This window comes from Acinonyx jubatus, chromosome D2, assembly GCF_027475565.1.
Source record: "Acinonyx jubatus isolate Ajub_Pintada_27869175 chromosome D2, VMU_Ajub_asm_v1.0, whole genome shotgun sequence".
In the NCBI taxonomy this organism is placed as follows: Eukaryota; Metazoa; Chordata; class Mammalia; order Carnivora; family Felidae; genus Acinonyx; species Acinonyx jubatus.
The window spans coordinates 34684770-34707700 of record NC_069393.1 but is presented as its reverse complement, the minus strand read 5'-3'; the positions used below and the strand labels follow the sequence as shown (position 1 = coordinate 34707700).

General features: G+C 42.2%; 1 protein-coding gene and 1 long non-coding RNA gene across 9 annotated transcripts in view; both read right to left on the bottom strand.

Moving 5' to 3' along the window:
• Positions 1–22931, bottom strand: part of LRMDA (leucine rich melanocyte differentiation associated) — a 1031966-nt gene that overhangs the window by 942249 nt on the left and 66786 nt on the right. The gene's annotated exons all lie outside the window — the stretch shown is intronic.
• Positions 6334–22005, bottom strand: LOC128312576 (uncharacterized). Its single transcript, XR_008292051.1, has 2 exons — positions 19579–22005; positions 6334–19347 (listed from the first exon to the last, which is right to left on the bottom strand). It is a non-coding gene; the product is annotated as an uncharacterized LOC128312576 (long non-coding RNA).

Below are 22931 nucleotides of genomic sequence, written 5' to 3'. Positions count from 1 at the left end.
CAAGCTCCTCACACCATAAACTTCCTCTGCCATCACCTCTGGCTCAGATTTCTGAAGCACTTTCACGATCAGTGAAGAGGAAACCTCCCACAACTGGCCCTCCACACACACCCCCAACCAGAAAATGGACACAATTGCCACTTTCACACCAAGATATCAAGGCACCACGAACTCCATGGGAAGGGGACAAGTGTAGCTACCAGTCAATGAAATCATTCATGAAGGTCACTGGGCACCTACTAAGGGACTAACATGGTATTGAGCTTTGTAATGAACATATGAGACTCTGAGGAGCATGGTCATGTACCCACAGAACCTACAACCAACCCAGCTAGGGGACGTGACTGGCTTATCACCAAGAAGATGGAGATTTTCTGCTCTTTCCACCAGCCCCTGAGCTCCTGCAGTGCAGGGACTATGTCTCATTGATTTGGTGTAAAACCTACCAAGAATTAATGAAATCATCTATGAATGAGAAAATGAATGATTTTTTAATCAAACGATAATATGTGCAAAGGCAGAACTGTTAGTTGGCTAGGAAGTCCCACCTTGGCTGCCAATTCAGGCCCTTCTTCCAACAAGTGGCTGTAAGAAATAAGACAGTGAAGCAGGATGCTGCATCAACTCATTCTCTTTCCTCTGAGTCCTCTTAGAACACTCTTCTTCCCCTGCCACACCTTCACAAAGGTGACATCCAGGTCATACCAAGCGCCAGTGTGGGGTCCCCATGGCTGTCTATGATCACAACAGTAAGGCAGGCTAACATTAGCAAGCAAGGGAGAACTACTAAGAAATGACAAAATTGGGGTTATCTTAGCCTCTAATACTTCTGCTTTGTTGCCATCTATCCTAGAAATGGCTCTTAAAGATTCCCAAGTGTCACCCCAACACAAAGCTCACTGGGGTTTTCTTATAAAAAAAAAAAGACTTTTTATTAACTTGTTTTATTTTTTATTTTTTTCAGTTTACATCCAAATTAGTTAGCATATACTGCAACAATGATTTCAGGAGTAGATTCCTTAGTGCCCCTTATCCATTTAGCTCATCCCCCCTCCCACAACCCCTCCAGTACCCTCTGTTCTCCATATTTATGAGTCTCTTCTGTTTTGGCCCCCTCTGTGTTTTTATAGGATGTTTGATTCTTTCCCTTATGTTCATCTGTTTGGTCTCTTAAAGTCCTCATATGAGTAAAGTCATATGATTTTTTTTCTTTCTCTAATTTCACTTAGCATAATACCCTCCAGTTCTGTCCACATAGTTGCAAATGGCAAGATTTCATTCTTTTTGATAGCCGAGTAATACTCCGTTATATATATACACGTATGTGTATATATACATATATATGTATATATATACATACGTGTATATATACATATGTGTGTGTATATATATATATACACACACATATATACACACACCACATCATCTTTATCCATTCATCCATCGATGGACATTGGGGCTCTTTCCATACTTTGGCTATTGTGGATAGTGCTGCTATAAACATGGGGGTGCATGTGTCCCTTTGAAACAGCACACCTGTATCCCATGGATAAATGCCTAGTAGTGCAATTTCTGGATCGTAGGGTAGTTCTGTTTTTAGTTTTGAGGGACCTCCATACTGTTTTCCAGAGCGGCTGCACCAGCTTGCATTCCCATCTCCCATAGTACTCTTTAAACAAACACTTACTGAACGGAAATCAAATAGGCAATGATTTGAAAAGCTAAATAGAGGCACCTGGGTGACTCCGTTAAGCGACTGACTCTTGATTTCAGCTCTAGTCATGATCTCACGGTTCATGAGTTTAAGCCCCAGGTTGGGCTCTGGCACTGACAACAGGCCTGCCTGGGATTCTATCTCTCCCTCTCTCTCTGACCCTCCCCACCCTCAAAAATAAACTTAAAAAAAGAAAAGAAAAGCTAAATCATGCAGCATAGGAGTTAAACAGAAAAGACAGGCCATCAGTGTAAGAACTGTTATTACACAACGCAGTAACAGGAACCATAATGTTAGAATTCACCTTAAAAAAGCAGCTGGGGTTGGAGCATCAGAGACAGCTTTATGAAGCAGGTAAGAATCAGCAGGTCTTTGAAGCATGTGTACAGAGGGAGAAGGGCATTCCAGGTAGGAAGAATATGGGTGTCGGGGGGGGGGGGGGGCGGTACAAGTAAGAATACTGCAGTGGTAGACTAAGAGGGTAGAGAGGAGAGTCAAGGGAACGAAGACAGGATGAGGGAGAGACTGTAAAGATCCCAAGCAGATCATGAAATGAACACCAAACACTGAACTCCTGATTTTCTCCTACCAACTGGTCTCCTGGTGTTTTCTTTCAGTGACTTCATCATCATGGTAGGAGCGGCTGGTTGTCCCCTGATATCTACAGCTATGTGTGGTTATCCAATTAAGTTACAACCCGCGGGTCCATAAGCCACTTCTAGGTGGTGACTCTGAAGAGAAGGTACACATTTGGACTGTGATAAGAAAGAGCATTCTATTTCCATCTTGTTTAGCCACTTGGGAGTCTCGTTTAAACAGCCAAACCTGTATCAAAACTACAACTATCATTATTCATCCAGTTTCAAAGCCAGGCATTCAGATATCAGGCTGGACTCTGTCCTCTTGCCCATCGTCTGCATAACCTCTCTTTCACCAAGTTCTTCTGATGTCAATTACCATCTAACACATTTGCCCTCTTTATTCCACCTCACCTCAACAGCCAAGTACATGACCTACCCCCACAAACCTTAAGAATTTCTCAAAACCATTATCACAGAAGGATTCTTTCTCCAGACACAAATCCCATCATGCCCCCTAATGAAAACTCCCAATGGTTTCCCCCTTTTTTTTTTTTGGCATAACAAAAATCTTCAGCACATACTATAAGGCTTAGCACAGTCTGATCCTAATCTGCCTCCTCTATACCACACTCCACTCCCCAACCTTCTATTAGTCTCCCTAGTAACTACCATGCTGTCTCCCCACACACGGGGCCTTTGTACATGCTGTTCCCACTGTCTAAAATGTCTCTTCCTCCCCTTATTTACGTAAGTCCTACTCATCCTTCAGATCTTAACTCAAGAAACACTTGGTTAGGGAAGACTTCCCTGACCTCTTACCAGGTCAACTCCCCCTATTATAACATGCACCAATATTTATGCACAAATACGTACATGTGCATACGTAAAAAAAAAAAAAACAAAAACAAAAAACAAATACGTACATTTATACCCATGAGGCTTCCTTAAAGTATTTCTCTTTATAATTGGCCAAGTATCTGGCATGCCTTGTTTTCTATTAATCCAACAAAATACAGAACGAATAGAACATCTATCTGATTAATGTGAGTCCATTGTTCCCCACCCAAGACTACATGGTCAGTGAGGGTAAAGACCATCTTTATTGTTGCTCACCCACATCTGAATCTCTGGAATCTAGGATGTTGCATGGTACAGAGGCACTCAACAAATATTTAACACATGAATGAGTTCATATGAAAGTTAATGGATGGCTCTGGTACCTTTCATGGATTTTACTTCATTGATACCCCTTATCCATCTGGTTCCTGGGTAATCATACACCTATGTTTGTTCATCTTTCCAAACCAAGCCAAGGCTCTTAGAACTCTACAGTACTGGCAAAATATCCTTACCCTGCCTCCCCTCCCTCTTTCAGGTTCTGCCTGGAAAAAGACAACCTTCTGTGGGAGAGTGGCTCCTTGGGCACCCGATTCCGAGTGCAACTATTGTCCTATCAGGGGGGAAAAAAACCAGAATAGAGTATCACTGGTATTTAATGACCCACTAGACAGCCACCTTGATGCAAACCAGAAGGTGGTTAATGCTCTAACAAACTGATGCTAAACCAAGGTAACAGAGGGCATCAAAAGGATTAAGGCTTCTATAAACCAAGAGTCAGGTTTATAACACTAGTATTTCGTTAACTGAGCGGGAAATAGGGCATACCAGATTCCTGACCAATTATAAAGCAACACAATGGAATCACAGCGGCTGTGGCAAGTTCCCCAAATGTCTGGGTCCACAGGCCTGATGTCATCCACATCCCAAAAATGACAAATCTTCCTTTCAGTATCCACCACCATCACCACCATCACCACCACCACTGACGTATAATACAACACTCTCAAGCAGGAGAATCTCCAACTTTGCAACTGCACAATGAAGTGTTCTGGAAGAAGCCAATGAAACCATCCTAAATACCAGCTGGCTTCGTATTCAAATGCAAACTTGTTTTTAAAGGAGACAGGCATGATTGTGGTACCTGTAATAAAGAAAATGGGCTATTAACTGACAGTAGGTATCCTCACCTTCAAAACATGCATTTCCTAGAAAAAGCAGTTCCTCCCTGGCTTTTGTACTTTTACACGGTGACCATAAAAAAGTATTTATGGGCTTGTGTACCATCTTGTTCTGCCACAGAGAGACATTTCCATGTTCGAACCTCTCAGGTTAAATTCAAGAAAGGCAACAAGTGATTCAGAGGAGTGGCACCACAGGTCACAGGGTGGTGTGGACACAGAAGCATCACAGGAAAGGGACAGTTGCCTCTGCCTAGAGACTGCAGGACTGGAGAGGGGAGAACTAACACTAGTCACAACAAGAAAGGAAATGCACCCGGTTGAGCCTGGAGAGGCCTCTGAACCCCTTGGACGAAACACCAAAAGTAAACTTAGGACAAAGCTTGCACCTGTCTGAGAACTAGGGCCAACCAGGCCCACAGGCCATTGATGCCAGAAGTTTATGATCCCCACTTCTTCCCAACAAAACACCGTGGTTTGGCAGGGGCTCTTACCTCATTCTGCCCGAGAGTGTACACACACACAGACCAACTATCCCATGAACTGAAGTCAGAGGGTAATGCTAAAGGGAAAAAAAAAAAAAATCTAGGGGCACCTGGTGGCTCAGTCAGTTAAGCGTCTGACTTCAGCTCAGGTCATGATCTCACGGTTTGAGTTCGAGCTGTGCACCGGGCTGTTTGTTCAGAGCCTGCTTCATACTCCTTGTCTCCCTCTCTCTCTGCCCCACCTCCACTCTCTCTCTCTCAAAAATAAACATTTAAAATTTTTTTAAAAAACAAAAAAAAATCTAATAAACAAGAAGGAATATAACTTGTTCTCTGTACCAAGTAGGTCAATAATCACCTCCCAAACTATGCCCACACCTGGGGAATGAGGAAATGGATCATCTTCAATACCCAGTGCTACAGAAAAAATGAGGCTGCACCACTGTTCTGTTCTCGTCTTCCTGGGCACACACCTGGACTTCATTTCCCAGACTCCCTTCAAGAAAGTGGGGCCATAGAACACATTCTTACTAGTGAAATGTGAAAAGAAGGGAGGTGCACAACTCTGGGGCTGAGGCATTTAAGAGTTAGTTTGTCTTCTCCACATTTTCTCTCCCCATCCACTAGAAGAACTAAGGAGTCTCCAACAAGAGAGCAAAGGGAAGGTGCAGTAAAGAAATCATTCCCGGGCTCCTGAATGATGTCAGGAAACAACTCTCCTTCCCCAACTCTCTTCCTCTCATACACACACCCTCTGCTTTAGACTGGAGAACAATGAACAGATTTATGTCATGTTAGGCCACTACGATTTGGGGGCTTGTTTAATAGGAATTAGTCTCCTCTGGCTAATAGAATAATTCAAACCTCATTAGCATCTGGTTTGAGACCTATATTGGTTATGTTTATTTGTATAGCAGATCCACCCTCCTGATTATGCTGGGCTCTGGTTAATGTTAATACTTGGTTTGTATTCTCTCTGGTAAGTCATGGAGTCTAGGATAAAAATTTCACCATGGAAAATCTTCAATACAGAAAAGCCACCAGCAAATATTCATGAGCTGACCCCACCTCCACGTCTATAGACAAGCCCACTCCCTCTTTCGAGTTCCTTCTGGTCTCTCTTGAAATGGACAAGACACACACATGGAGCCCACCACTTTTACAGATGTATTAGGTCACTTAGATCTTTACTGGTAAGAAAAAAATATACACCTATCAGGCAAATAAGGGAACATGTTTTACAACAGGATAAATATGAATTCCAATCAATGGAACAAGAGGTTATCCACTCTCAACGGAGACTGCAAATCAAAAATGCTTGTTTCAAAGAAAAAATTATATACAGTTTACTCAGGATGCTTATTTATCATAGGATTAGAAAAGGGTAAACCAGAGACAGACTTCTGGTAGAGCTAGAGTGATAGATAGAAAAGGCAAAGAGATGTGTTAAAAAAAAAAAAAACAGCACCCCAGCACCCTGAATCCTGGAGGACCCCAGAAGCCATACTTTGGTTTGAAGCCCAGATGTGCATTCTTTTTTTTTTAACGTTTTATTTATTTTTGAGACAGAGACAGAGCATGAACGGGGGAGGGGCAGAGGGAGAGGGAGACACAGAATCGGAAGCAGGCTCCAGGCTCTGAGCCATCAGCCCAGAGCCCGACGCGGGGCTCGAACTCACGGACCGTGAGATCGTGACCTGAGCTGAAGTGGACGCTTAACCCACTAAACCACCCAGGTGCCCCCAGATGTGCGTTCTTAAAAGAGGTCATGAAACTGGCACCCCCAGTGGCAAAGTCTATTTCTTACAACAGATACAACCAACTAAGGGATCTGAGCATCCGTCCAGGAGACCAGTAGCAGGTAGCATGGCCTCATTCTGGAGTTGGGGAAATCAATCCTAACAGATCAACTCACATTGCTAAGTATTTACTGATTATCTAATATCAGTTGAAAACCTGTAGGAGAAACTGAATTTGACTACTTCAGAGCTGAAAGAACTCTTAGCATTTGTCACTTCTCAGCTGTGAATCCTTGTTTAACCTCTCAACCTCAGTGTCTTCATCTGAAGCTAATAGATGCAAAGCATTTAGCAAACGTGAGCCAACAATTTATTTCAGCTGTCACCAGAACAGTAACCATCCCAAAGAGCTCAACTACATGTGACTACAGTGTTCCACAGAGCTAAGCAAGTCACTGAGTGCCCTCCTGACTACCACAAAAGATGGAGGATCAGTCAAAGGAGACTCCAGCCTCCCACCCCACTCAGAAGCAGCTCAGTTTGGGGCCGTTTGTTCTACATACTCAAATCCTATATAACCTGCCTTTTGCTTGGCAGGAAAAAAAATGTTTAAGAAACACGAGTTTAATCCCCCTCACCTTTTTGGGTTTTTTTTTCCCCCCTTTCCTCCCAACCACTGAGGAAACTGGAAGTTGGGCAGAAGTTAATGTATGTTTACTGACTCCTGGTTATCTTTCCATTGCACCAGGCTGGACACTGGGAATGAGCAAGGTTTCTTCTCCCAGCCTAGTCTGCTGCTGTAGTGTGCAGATCTTGGCTCTGACTAAAGACCATCTCTGCAAACTCTGCTACTGCAGGGAAGACCAGGGTGTTACCCGTGGCCTCCTTCTCTTGGGGTGCAAACATCCCCTCCCACTCCTAACCTATCATGAGCACCTCCCTATTGGCTATGTTAGATGGGGCTGTCTCCATGCCAAAGGCACTACTCAGGCAGGCTCCAGACCTGAGTCATAGTACCAGGATAATGATAGTCATGATAGTCGTTTAAATACATTAGCAGTAAACCACCCTTTGTCGAGCATTTACTTTTTGACAGGCTCTATGCTAAGCACTTTGCACCCACTTTTCCATGTCAGCTTCAGCACAACTCTGAAGCAAGCTGCCATTGTTAACTCCATCTTACGGGAAAAGGAAATGGAGGTCCACAGAGCAGAAACTAGGCCCACTCACCCAGCTGGCAAGTAGAAGCCAGAGTCTGACCACAGGCAGGTTGGTTTCATTTCCCATCCTCCTCAGCAGTCCATGCACTGTTTCCCAACCACACATCCAGACCGGCAATGAGAAACCAACACCATGGCCTGCCAAGGATAGCTGCATTTTAGGACAAGGTCAATACTGGGGAAGATGGCAGACACATGGGGTAGAAACTACTCATCCCAAGCAAACTGGCTGCAAAACCAAACTGTCAGTGCCTCTGATCCATCCAGAACTGCCAGGGAGAAGAGACTTAAGGAAATGCCTAGACTTCACTGTCCAGGTCATTTCCATTACCTCCCTTCCTTCTAGCCTCCAGGTTCCCATTTCCCACATGGTCCTGCTTCATACAGCACACAGTAGGCACCCAACTATGTCCATCTACCTGGCTGCTTTAGGAGGCAACCCCACAGCACTTCCTGGGGTTCATCTTCCCCAAACTAATAACTCAACCCCCTCTCAGACTTCTCAAAGAAGGTCACACCCCTGCCACTGCTTTGCCAACTTACCCCATCCTCCCTCCCCCATTTAATTTCCCCCATTATGCCTGGATCAGTTTCCTCACCCTCTGCTAATTCCTCTCCCTCTCCGGTGTTTATACCCTTCAGATGTTTGCAGGCTATTATCATGTACCCACTTAGTCAAGCAGCACACATTAAGTTCTTTTCATCTTTCCTCATAAATCAATCCCTTAATCCCTCCAAGCCCTTTAATCGTGCTAGCTGCTCTTCTCTGAACTCTGGCCAGTTTCCCCAAGTCTCTGATAATGTTGTGACACGAGGCTGAATGCAAGGCTCCAGCTGCTGACTCTCCAAGCTCCCTGTGTCAAGGAGCTCCGCGCACGCACATGGCTCCATCTGGGAAGATGGACACCTTGCCTTACTGCTCCCAGTGTCCTTCCTGCAGCCATATCATCATGAAGTGACTGTGGCTGTCCACAGACATGCACATTCTGTGCCATGCAGAACTTTAAGGGGGTTTAAAACCCTGCAGGAAATTTTATGGCCCCATAAGATTTTCACTAGCTATTCCCACACACCCCCTAAGAATAGATAAGGTCTCTGAGATCAAGGGGGATTCAGGAGCCCAGGGAAAGGCCGTTTTGGAGCCCCAGGCCATAAGCAAACGAAAACCACAGTGAGCTATCACTATACACAAACCAGAGGGGCTATAACCAAAAAGACTGATAATACCAAATGCTGGCAAGGATGCAGAGCAACTACAACTCACATACACTGTTGGTAGAAGTGAAAATGCAACAACCACTTCAGTAAAAGGTCTGGCAATTTCTTCCTTTAACATTAAACTTACACCTATCCTAAAGCCTCAAAATTCCACCCCACATACTTAAGAAAAATTAAAATATACACATACATAAAGGCTTATATGCAAATGTCCATAGCAGCTTGTTAGCTCAAACCTGAGAACAGCTCTGATTTTCAAAGGAATGGACAAACTACAGTCTACGCATACATTGGAAGACCACTCAAGAAGAAACTACTGGTATATACAACATGGGTGAATCTCAGACACATGGTGCTAATGAACGATTCACAAAAAAACATACTATAGGATTCCAATTATATCAAGTCTTAAAATAGTCCCATCAAACTATGGCAAAAATATCAGAAGAGTGATTACCTGTGGAGAAGAATCAGGGAGTAACTAGGAAGGGGAATCAGGACACTTTTTTGGTACAAGTTTTACATTTTGATAGGAGTTTGGATTGCATAGATGCATCCATTTATCAAAACTCAGAAATGGTACACTTAGAGCTAGTCCATTTCTCAAAAGAAAAAAATAAACTAATACTGAACTCTAGTAAATGATATGCTGCTGAATGTTTAGGGTGAGGGGTATTGATATCTGCAACTTACATTGAAATGCACCAAAAAGAAAGATGGACTGATGGATGGATGGAGGTAGAATAAAGTGAGTATAGTAAAATGGTAATGAAGAACCTGGATGCTACTTTGATGTCAGGTGTATGTGTGTTCACCATACAATTCTTTCAACTTCTCCGTACCACTGAAAATTTTTATCATTTTTTTTAAATGTTTATTTTTGAGAGAGAGAACATGAGTTGGGGAGGGACAGAAATAGAGGGAGACACAGAATCTGAAGCCAGCTCCAGGCTCCGAGCTGTCAGCAGAGAGCCAGTCGTGGGGCTCAAACCCGCAATGTGTCTTAACTGACTGAGCCACCCAGACCCCTGAAATTTTTCATAATAAAAAGTTAGAGTGAGAAAAACAAACTTGACTCTTCCCATTCTTAACTTCTTGTAGACCTTGGAATCATGAATGCTACAATGATGTGCAACAGAGTATTTATCTTTCAGGCATTATCTCAACTACTTGCTTCTCATGCTAGGTGTGGCCTCACCATTTCCTTCTCTTCCCCATTTAGTAACAGTATCTACAGTCAAAAAAAAAAAAAACCATCAATCAATAGTTCACGCAGGGATTCTTAATCCAGGATTCTTGAGGGAAGGCAGGAGTAGAACATCAGAAATAATGTGGTCCACAGATCAACTGCAGTTTTATGAAAGATTCCATGCACCTGTATATGTGCATTTCTCTGAAGGGAGGATCCATAGTTCTCAGATTTTCATAGAGGTCTGAGAGCCAGGAAGATACAAAACACAACTAGAAGCCTTCTTCAACTGCACTGCCTAAAGTGTGCTAATGGCAGGTTATACTTTCAGTTGAGAAATCATCCGTTCTTTGGTACACCTATGTTATTCTTTATCAAAGAGTGTTTTCATTGTATGCTCATATTATTAAAGGGAAAAGGGGGCTGCTTGAAAGTAGTCATGTGACAGCCTATGCCCATGAACATCTTCAGCCACATACAGTAAGATTAGGGTTATTCAATGTGATATATTCAATTGTTACATACAATGCTCAATTTTTTAAAAAGCTTTTGATCATGAAATAAATATTTTTACTAAGCACTTGGATGAGTGAATTGCATAAACAAGAAATTAACTTTTATTAAGGACCTACTATGTGCCAGGCACTTTACATATGGTTCTAATTTCATTCTCTGGAGTTACATCTCATTAGGGCTGTTTGGTATTTAAGAAAACTGGGCCTAAAGTTATCCCCCAAAAGCCACACAGCAAGAGATTTTGAACCCAGATCTCCCAGGGTTCCGAAGTCAAATCTCTTCAAAGCTTCTTGAAGCAAGATCATAGCTCCTAGAACTTGGTTAAATTGTCTATTTTAAATACACTGTCCCATAGACTTTAAAGCTGTCAACATTATCCAGAAATGCGAGCATTGCAGAATGCAAAACCTATCACCCAGACCGCCCTTTGTCTTCAGGGGTGGCATAACTCATCATATTACATATCCCAATTCCTAGTCTGGAAAATTCCACTGCTGCTGAAGGATGAAGAATGGATGGACTGGAGTGTAAGAAGGGACACAGCACTGCCATCTACAGCATCATCCCATCTCAAAGTACCTTTGTTCTCAGTGGAGGGGGCGGTCTTCCCAAGGACTTGGGGACTACCATAAACATCACCATCTGAGTTTGCAACAGCTGAGACTAAACAGAGCCAACTTACCGAGAGGCATCACCTTTATCTTCTGTTGGAAAAATTTGTTAAGTGTCTGTTCATGGGAAGGAGCATGTATGACACTGGACTGGACTTCCATATTCTGGGGATTTTGGTGGAGTAGAGAGCACTTCATGCCACAAGCCATAGGACTCTGGACTTCAAGGGGGTTGCCCTCTGGCCCAGGTGCCTACAGGTGTGGACAAGAATGCCAACTGTGAACCCAGGAAGGGCAAAAAGTTCAGACACTTTCAGGAACCACTCTGGCAACTCTCTGGTCACCTTTCCTTCTTTAAGGCAAGCCTTGATGTTTCCACTGAATAAAAATGTTAGGAGAAAAATAAAAACTCGGCACTCAAGGCTTCCTCCATCCCTGTTATCTTAATGTCAGTAAAAGTAGGTTAAAACCATCAAAAGCTACCTTGGAAAGGAAAAGTGGTAGTAAAAGTCCAGTCTGGAGCATGTATAGAACTAGGGAGGGGGCATTCCAACTACAGTGGACAGGATGGTAAAGTGAGCGCACTCGGGGGAAGGAAAGGGGGTAGAGACAGATGAATGAACTGATACCTAGTATGGCAGTTTACAGGTGGCCTATCCAATATCCAGTCTCCCTTCTCCCTCAGGAACAGGACCCCTCAAGTTTTGCCAGGGCCCACTGTCACCCAGTTTAAAGACTGCAGTTCTCTGCCTCCCTTGCAGCTAGGTGTGGACTTACATACAGATTGCTGCATGAAACTTCTTAAAAAGTTCTTAAGAGGAAGGAGGGAATGCCCTTTGCCTTTCTTCCTGCTGCCAGTCTGGTATGTGGATATGATGTCTCGACTGTGTCCATCTTTAAATTTTTTTGAGAGAGGGAGAACACATACACAGGGAGGGGCAGAGAGAGTGTGTGAGAGAGCACCCGCGCACGAGAGGTGGGGGGAGGGGCCGGCAGAGAGAATCCCAAGGAGGCGCCACACTGTCAGCACAGAGCCCAACGTAGGGCTCAATCTCACCACCTGGGAGATCATGACCCGAGCCAAAATCAAGAGTCAAATGTTTAACCAACTGAGCCACCCAGTTGCCCCTGAACGATGTCCATCTTCAACTATGAGGTTCAGTCCAAGAAATGCTTGAGACAGCAGAGTGGAAATATGGAAGTAGCCTGGACCCCTGTTCATACCATGAAGCTACCATATCAGCCCTAGGTTGTCAACCTCTAGACCTCAAGAGAGAAATGAATGTGAACCTTAGGTAATATGCAGGTAATTATGATTATCTACCCTATGCAACTGAACCTACTCCTAACTGATACAGATGGCTGGATAAATCTGTAAGAAGTGGTTTCTGACAACTGGTGGTCAAAGTACCACACCCTAATCACAGCTCTGGTCTCTAGCCGCTACCACCCAGATGAGAAAGGGTTCAATATTAGAAGTAGCAGCTCCCGCAGCTCTTCACTTGGGAAAGGCCACAAGTCAAAGCCCATCCTCTTCAAACCACTAAATCAAATCCATCATTTCAAGCACAGTCACCTGTTCAGGGCACTGTACCTGATAGGAGAGGGTAAGACACATGTGAGTTCATAATTAATTAGGCCTCAGAAGCCCCACCTCATAGCAAGTGAACTCTAACATGCTTACTTTCCCTTAAGAAAAGTCTAAAGGGAAACATGTAGGCTTTAAACATGTGAATTTCAAATAAGTCAGGCAGGCAGTCTCAAGACCAGAAGCAACATAATGAGGCACCAGGGAATAAGAAATAGGAAATGGTGACTGGTCTTTCCAGGTACTCTTCTCCCAAGTTAGGACTGCATGATACTCAAATTTCTGAGAGGAGACCTGCACCCATGGGGATGTTTTACCACATGTTATTCCAAGTCAAGCAGCAAGTTACCCAATAGCATCCAAGTGGAAGCTAAAGGTCTAAGCCAGTTCCCAAGGACATGACTTCACCACCTCTACCCAGGAGAAAGGACTGAATATTTTCCATTTCATCTCCAGCAGTGGGAGCTTCTTCAACAATCTCTTTAGAGGAGTGGCTTCAGAGCATGCCCACCTTGGCTGTCTTGTCAGTCCAGGAATCCTGAGAGAACACCCCTCCATCCAATCCACAAGGATTCTCAGGGGCTCCCTTGACATCCCACCTGCCATATCCCCATTCTGATTTCATGGGCTAAACACACACACACACCCACATCCCAACCTCAGAACTCCACAATCCTCAGTCCTCCCTTCACTCACAAGGCTTCTTCAGAGAGATCCCCAAGGGCCAGGAATTCTGAGATTCTGGAGAATAAAGTTTTCTACTCACTTCCCAGCTGTGGAGGACTCCTTCTCCAAGGACATCCAAATGGGAAGGGAATGCTATCTTTTAGGATGTGAGGTTGGATTTTGGTGATAAAGTTTTAAACTGCTGTCCATTATTAATGTTAAACTCACAGCAGTCAGCCCTGAGATCTGCAATTACAACAATTCATAAAAACAGCCCCTTTGTTAGTTGCACTTGAAGAGCTTTTGAGATATAATTTCAACGTGGTGCAAAGTAAAATAAAAATTCAGATTTTCTTTTACCGAGGCCATGAACAATACTGTCCTTTTTACAGCAGCGGAAAGCCTCAAGACATCCGTTATATTCCTTCAATGAGCTTTGTTCAATAAATGCTAAGCCTTGAAGCTTTTAAATGTATTAAAGTGATTATGATATCATCACTCCAAAGGCACTTCAATAGAACATTAAGACAGAAACAATTTTCTTCCACACAAACGGCGTAACAGTAACAAAAAGTTGATTAAATGCACATTGTATCAAAAATATTTTCAGTATTTATAGACATATGTAGATAACATTAACTGTAACCCACACCATGGACAGGGAAGAGAAGAGTAAATAATAAAAGCATTAGGGAGAGAGCAAATTTTAACAATAAATCTTCAAAACTTAAAACTGTAGCCTGTGACTTTGCTTTTGGATTTACAGTCAAAGTCACACTACATAAAAGAGTAAGTCTCAAAATTAATAAATACTAGAAGAGAACAAGTCCTTGTTTGCTTCTCTAATAAGCTCAAATATATTCCCCACTCACACATGCCATACTTCCTTAAATGCCTCAATGTGACTGGTAGGAAATTTGAGTCCACTGATTTATAACATCACTTAACATACTGCAAGCAGGTGATGACTCTGCAATGGGCAGATGCCTAACATGTCCAACCAGGAAGCATAGGGAAGGTAGGAAGGAGGCCAAGAGGTGGTTTCAGAGCAAAATGGCAAGATGTAAGATTCTCTTTGTTGCAGGCTCATTACAGAATGCTCTTAGCACAGATAAGGGGATTATGAATTCACATGTGAATTTATCCCTTATTAAACTTTCAGCAAAAGGGTCAGTTGGCTGGAATAGCAAAGCTAAGGCACCACGGTCACATGCCAAGGTAGAAACTACTTGTAAGGCTTTCCTGACACATGAGTAAGAAAAAAAGGGAAGTTTCAGCCCTTTGAGTGCATGCAGATTAACATTTACATCTGTGTTCAGTTCCGTGTCCTGCTATTTTGCTCAGCTTTATCTTGAGAGTATGCTCCCAAGGCATTTAAAACTTATTTCCTTTCTAATGGATGTACAACAGGGTGTTTGGTGGTTATTTTTTGTAGCAGCTATTTATGTAGTAAGGATATCTATCATATGCTTGTCATATTTTGTTCAAATATTTACCATCAGTTGTTTGGGCCTCCTAAGTTTGTTTATGGTGTATTTTTAAAACAAGGAGAAGGACTCTAATATCTTAAAAGTAAGGAGAAAAGCATTCTAAGGACGCAGGGGTTGGGAGGGGGCGGGGAGTCTGCCAGGAATAATAAAACAAAAAAACTCCCAAACCAGTTAAGACCAAATCCCTACATATGACCCAGTACCTTTCAACTTGTCTTACCACCTAGACCAAAGGCAGAGAGTGTTTCTCAGTGGAAAACACTCAAAACAACGCAGACTCCACAAGAAAGGCAATGGACAAGGCCTTTTATTACCCATCTTGGGGCCCTTGTGGTTTTCTTTATGGGGAGAGTATCCTTGTTCATCACTTCAAGCACAGCACCCTAGCCCTGGCAGCTTCTTAAACCAGCCCAGGGAAATACACACACATAAAGGGCCAAGGAAAATGGAAAATAAAGACCATACAGTGGGTGACAAGTTCCCCCACTCAACCAACTAGCCAGTGCCATGGGCCAGAATTGATTTTCTATACGACATCAGAAAGGATTACCTCTCCCCCATAATACTGCCCAGGGGGACGGAGTGGAAATCATAATTAATTCAAGCAAATTCAATTCTGAGAGTCCGAGTGACAAATACTTTCCTTACAATATCAAGCACAGCCTCAAAATGTCTTAGAAAACAGTTGGTGGGAGCAATAGCAACACACTCAATGCGATAATGCACAAAGCTACACAATAAAATGCTTGTGCCCAAATAAGAATTCTTCCAAGTCAGGAAAGAACATTCCTTTAAAAAAGTAAATTCTGACTTCAAAGAAAATGCATTTCCATGAATAATGTTGACTCTTTCCCTCCTGGTGACATGAGGTAGAGGGGAGTGGAGGTCAATTTAATTCCTCAACTATCTTGGTCCATTAGGCCAATGAAAATATTCTCCGTGTTAGAGGGAAATGTATTATTGTGCTCCTGATGCAAGGAATCAGATGGGAGCGGTTGCTTCCATATAGCCAATGTGACCTCAACCCCGAAGAATCTAAAATACCATGACACTCAACTACAAATTAGCCACACCATTGGAGAATTAGCGATACCCATAATTTCAAAAACAGATCATCACAACACCGTTTCTTTTTGGTTTCAGAGTTTTTTTCCTTTGTTTTGTCTTTGGGGCTTCAAAGTTTATTCCATGGAGTGGTTAGGTCATACAGGAGAGAGAACACTCAACCAAGAGACAGGCATCCCAACATCTAGTACCAAATCTAGCACTAGTAGATCAGAGGCCTTGAGCCAATGAACACTCCCCTGGAGGCCCTGAGCCTCCTCTCTAAAACAAAATGACTTACTTGTTTCCAGATGCTCTTTCAGTTGTAATGTTCTACAACTGCGGGTTTATTTTCATCTCCCTAAAGAAATTCTACTTAAAATTACTTTTAAATGAGTTTCTATTCCTCAACCCCAACAGCTAGGCAAGAGTGTAAATGTTCTGGGTAAAAAAAAAAGAGGATATTCTGGCATTCACAGTCAGAGGGTAATTCCCAAAATAGAATATCAGAAGTTCACTGTATGTATCATACATGCACATACACAAGCATGCATCTCCTTGGCCAAAACACTTCTCACTTAATCATTACAACCTATTATTCATTAACCACCCATTAGAAAATGCTTCTGTTTAGCTAACCATATGTGATCAGAAAGGGTGGGAAAATCATGGCTGATATATGCACAGTCTTCAGCATCAGATGACTGATTCATATTCCGCCTCTTTGGGCAAACTTACAGTAACCGCTCTGATCCTGTTTCCTCATCTAGAAAATGGGAAAGATAATAATACCTTGCTCATAGGATTATTGTGAGACTCAAGACAATCCACATAAAGCAGACACAGTAATTGCTATAATAACTATTTACCACTACTGCTTCTATTAATATCCCATTAGGTTGCTCTAAGAGTTTAATAAGAGCATATACAAAGTACTAAGCACCAGTCCCTGGCACAGAACAAAAATCAAGGTTGCCAGTATTCTTATCTATTATACTTGCCTACATAGTATCATTAAGTCATCAGATAAGCTTGTAGCATTTCTAGTTAACACAGTACTCCTGGGTTTCCCACCCCCTAGGACCATTTTCCATGGTCTAGTTCTAGCCCTAAGGCCCCCCTCAGAAACAAAACACAAACCCCCAAACTAATGCTTCTTGGTGGTAACAAGGCTTGGTAAGAGGAGCCAAGGAGCACAGACTCAGTGACTTATGCTCCTCCTCTGAAAACTGATAAGGCTATAGCCAACTAGCTCACACATCCATCCAATGCTGGCTTTACACAAACCTGTCAACCATTCCCAGGTGTGGGCGGCACCCACAGCCTAGTGTCCTCTCTTATGAGAGTCTTAAAGAGTGATGACTCCAAATAACCAACCTGAAATCCAAAGGAATAGCTTCCACATACAGCTGCAAGAACTTGTTGGAGATCACTACCAAAACCAGAGTTGAATCCATTTTCTGGGCTTGGCCCAATTTTGTTCATATGAAACAATGGATGGATATTACTGGACATCAATTCACAGACAGTTTCTCTACTACACCTTTATTTTCCACTTAGAACTGTAGTCAGCAACACTCATTTTATTTGTCCTCTACTAGTAAGATTCCTTCTGGGGTTTTTCCCCCACAAAAGTCCAAAGGGATTAGCATAGAAAGTTCTACCCACAATGGGGTGACTGCTGCAAATTAAGATGTCCCAACCATGTTTGGGGCAGTTAAATAAGCAGGTTCCTCCCTGCTCTTCGTGAACCACATTAAGTAACAAATAAGCATGATTTATTCCTCTGGCTGTAACTTGTGTGATTTATCTTCCTGGGAAAAGAGCACAAGATCTGAGAAGACTCCTCTGAGATTCATGTGAGAACGGAGTTAACACATGACTACAGTCATAGTTTGCCAGTTTCTGCTGGTTTCTAGGAGGGTAAAGAAAACTGTATGTCAAGGGTTAAGGGGGCTCCAGGCCTTTATGATAGAACAAATTACCCTGCATCCATGGAACAAGGCAGGTGACAATTCAGCATCTCCCCTGGGAGCCCCTCCTTTCTGTAGACCCCTCAGCCCCCAGTTCTGCTGCTTCAGGAAGGGCATTGCTGCTCACTCTGGACCTTCAAATAGAAGGAGATCCTAGAACCACAGGGACAATGGCAAGACACTGGCCATCTCATGCCCACCACTTGCTTTTTCGGTGCCTGGAAAGTGAGTCTCAAAACATCAATGGGCAAAAAAGAAATGAAGGTGACACGAATGCTAACTTTTTATCCCCATTATTTAGTTACTTTATTAGAGTTTTCTGAAATCCTCTGTACAAAGGGAAAGGTAAGCTATAGAAAACTAAGTGGCTTTGTCATCAAAAGCCTTCTCCACACTGGCACACAAACACCTGTCAGTGCAAAAGATGCCTCTTTATCAAGTCTTCGTTCCTACCAGGAACCAAGTACACTCTGAGATTTCAGACTATTTTCTTCCAATGTTTTGAAGTCCTTTTCAGTTCACATGAAGGCTAACGATTTGAAAAAAGATGGGGAAAGGAAAGAGTTCTTAAAAAAAAAAAAAAGAAAAAGAAAAAGGAAAAGGTATTGTGCCATGATTATGAAGTCCTAAAAGCCTTTTAGCTGACAGCAAAGGCTTTGTTGAATAGCCCCTAAGAACCTCCACTGAAACACACAGTACAGAAATAAAACAGAGGAAGAGCATCCACAGTTTAGCATCCCCAGCCTCCCAAATTCAGACAGCCCATTTTGCAGAAGTCCGGTTTCTGCCCCAACGGCCCTTTGGAACACTTAAGGTCTAGTGTGGCAGCAAAGGAGTTCAACCAACTGATGACATTCTGCCAACAGAGAGATTAGTCTGTACCAAACTCAGCACAAACCTGCTGTTAAAACCACAATTCCAAAAAAAGCAAAAGTGCCCTAAACCCTCAGACTGCCCCCATGTCCCAAGTCGATCAGTTCACTCATGATGCTTGGTCCTCAATTTCCCCATTGAGTGATGACTGCCACCCTAACCAAGTCTGCTCCTCCAAGCCCTTGCCCCAATCAGCAGAGTTCGGACCACTCACAGACACTTAGCACTTGAACATTTAGAGCACTCACATGGGATAGCACTGGTTTATGGAGAGTTGTGGTCAGAGCTAAACCCACCTGCTATAATTTCAGTAGCTAGTACACTTCCTGCCATTCTACCCTGACCAGTGGTAAGTGAACAGACAATAAGGGCTGGGAAGATGAAACCACAACCAAGATTCTATTAAATAAGTTCAGGGGCGCCTGGGTGGCTCAGTCGGTTAAGCGTCCGACTTCGGCTCAGGTCACGATCTCGCGGTCCGTGAGTTCGAGCCCCGCGTCGAGCTCTGGGCTGATGGCTCAGAGCCTGGAGCCTGTTTCGGATTCTGTGTCTCCCTCTCTGTCTACCCCTCCCCCGTTCATGCTCTGTCTCTCCCTGTCTCAAAAATAAATAAACGTTAAAAAAAAAAATTTTTTTTTTAAATAAGTTCACACATCTCCCACACATCCCAACATGAAAGCATGATTTCAATAGCACATGCAGTATTTGGCTTGGGTGTGCAAAATACCAGCTTTTGAGTGATGGAGCCCTCACCCCTACTTCAGACATACCTTTTCTCTTAAACTATTACAGTTGGAGAGTTTCAAGCTCATGCTCCAGACCCATCCATCTAACAACAGAAAGCACCTCTCAAGCTCCTTTCTGACACAAGCCCATCATTCACCATTTGCTGGTATGCACAGTTTTTGCTGACAAAGCTCCATTACTAGAAAAACCTCAGTAAGTAAGCTGATTTGAAATAACTATATATTATATGGAGGCTGGATGAAGAAAACTGATTTGGAGTCTAGAAAATCATCATATAAAAGAGGCTCTAGAAAGAACTGCTTAATTATTTAAATACCTTCACTTCCTACAGACCATACATCATTTGATTTATCATCAGTGTTCAATACTTGGTAATTTACTGGGGTCATCTGACAAAACAACTCCATATAGCAAGTACATATCAGACACTGTAATTCTTCAGTTGAAATGTCTGTGTATCCCTGATTAATGTTTGAATACTAAGCTAATGCTATCAAACTGAGGTGTATGCCAATTTCAGCTCTCCAGTGAAGATGCAAAGCTGAGAGCATGCCAATAGGGCAGCCTAAAGAGCAAATTATCATGTTGTCCTCCGTTGTTGCAAGGTAGACTGATAACATGGCTGGGACGGCCCCAACAAAGATGCTTATCCATAAGTCAGTTCAACAGCAAAGTCTCGTCCCCAATGACTCACTGCCCGATTCAACTGCTACAGTAAATCATAGAGACCAAGACCTTAGAAGGATATGTGCCTTCTCCCCAACATGCCAGGCTCATCCCAAGCCCAGCTCTGCTCATGGTGTGCAAAGCCTAAAAGGCACCATTACACACTCCCCACCTCTTGCTTGCTCTTCAAGATCCATCTCCTGCATTGAGCTTTGTTATCAAGCTCAAAATGCTCTCTCCAGTGTTTCAACTCCTACTACTAGCATCAGTGTTTTGTTTTGTTTTGTTTTTAATCAAATTGTCTCAATAAATTCAAGGGAGAATCTACATCTTTTGGATGGTCTCTCAAGTGCTTAATACAATAAATAAAAGCAACCCTGAGTTTTAGGACATGGCAAGTCAAACAGGTTAAAAAAAAAAAAAAAAACAATAGGAGAAGCCTACTACCATTTCTTAAGGAAATCCAATTGATAGATTTCTAATTATGTAACTTGAAAACAGAGAACTTTGAAGTGCCTATTTACAAAACCTGATCATATGGTAGGTTATAAAAAGGACCTAGAATTCCAAGAAACAGGTATAGTGCAGACCACATGACCACATTCTGATTATACATCACAAAAATTTTTAAACCTGTGATTTTTATGACCAGAGAAAAATCAAGATCCCAAAATATCTAGAAAACAAAAATATAGAACATTATGTATGAGCATCCACAGTAAGTGCTCAGAAAAAAATCCTAGCTTTAAGCAGTGCAGCTCTAGAAATATAATGCTTAACTGCAGTTCAAATAGGAAGAATAAAATAAGGAAAGCAGAAATATTGGTAGGTATAAAAACAGTAGTAACAAAAATAGTGGCACTAACAAATAAATACAAGACTATTAAATAAGCTATTCAACTGATAATTAAGGGGAAGAAAAGATCAAGTGTATAGGGCTTAGGATTCTGTGCCCCACAGGATCAAACTATCCATAACAGTTCCTGGCAGGTTACCACCCCCAAAGCACTGCATTGACAGGAGACGGATACACATCCCCAGCATTTCCTATGACCACCCCTTCAAGACTTGCAGAAGTAGGTGTTTCACCTAATACACAGACACAAACACAGAGTCAAGCACAATGAAGAAACCACCAAACATAGAGGGGCAGGGGAGCAAGTGCCACATAACCAAATGACGATAAAGTAATTTACTTGATGAAGAGTAATTTACCTGAAGAATTCAAAGTAATGACCATAAAGATGCTCACCAATCTCAAGAGAAGCATGGATAAACAGAGACATCAGCAAAGATTGACTCTAAGTATCAAACAGAAGTCACAGAGCTGAATAACACAAGTACTGAACTAAAGGAGTTCAACAGTAGACTACATAGAACAATCAGTGACCTAGAAGAAAAGGCAGTGGAACTCACCCAAACAGAGCAGCAAAAGGAAAAAGTAATTTTAAAAAGTGAAAATAGCTTAAAAGATCTATGTGACATCAAGGGGAAAATAATTTTTGAGTAGCAGAGGATGGACAGAGAAATGGGTACAAAACTTATTTCATGTAATAGACAGCTAACAATTTCCCTAACCTGAGGAGATAAAAAGACATTCAGATTCAGGAAGCCCAATCTTCAGTAAGATGAACCCCAAGATATCCACACCAAGACATACTACATTAAAATGTCAATAAAGATAACACTTTGGTTTTCTCTTGCTGCTTTCAAGTTATGTACAAGGGAACCTCCATTAGACCATCAGATTTTTCAAAAGCAACTTTGCAGGCCAGAACAGAGTGGCTGAAAGCAAAAACTTCCAACCAAGAATACTCCAGCCAGCAAGGGTATCATTCAGATTTAGAGGATTTTCCAGCTAAGCAAAAAATAAAGAAGTTACCCACCACTAAACTGGCCTTGCAAAAAATGTTAGCAACTTCTCTAAGCTGAAAATCAAGGGTGCTGATTTCTAACAGAACATATGAAAGTAAAAATCCCACTGGGTAAGGCCAATATATGGTAACAGTAGACCAAAAAAAAAAAAAAAGAAAAAAAAAAGAAAAACTAGTAAGAATAGCTACAATTAAAGAATACAAAAAATAAGATGTAAAATGTGACATCAAACATGGAGTTAAACTAAAGTATAAGAATGCATTCAATTTTAAGTTGCTCTCAACTTAAAACAGACTGGTATACATATAGGCCACTATATGGCCTATAAGGCAAAAACCTAGACACAGAAAAGGCAAGAATGGATTCTAAACATGACACTATAGAAAAGCATCAAACTACAAAGGAAGAGAACAGGAAAACAAAGAAACAGCGAGGAACTATAAAACAGCCAAAAAACAATTTTCCGAAGGGCAGTAAACACACACCTATGATTATTTTAAGTGTAAATGGACTAAATTCTCCCATCAAAAGACATAGAATGGCTGAAAGGATTTAAGAAAAATAAGTAAGACCCATCTATATGCTGCCTGCAAGAGACTGACCTCAAATGTAAGGATACACCCAGAATTAAAGTAAAGGGATGAAGAAAGAGAAAGTTTTATTGCAAATGGAAACTAAGAGAAAGCTAGAGTACCTAGATCAGCAAGACGGAATTTAA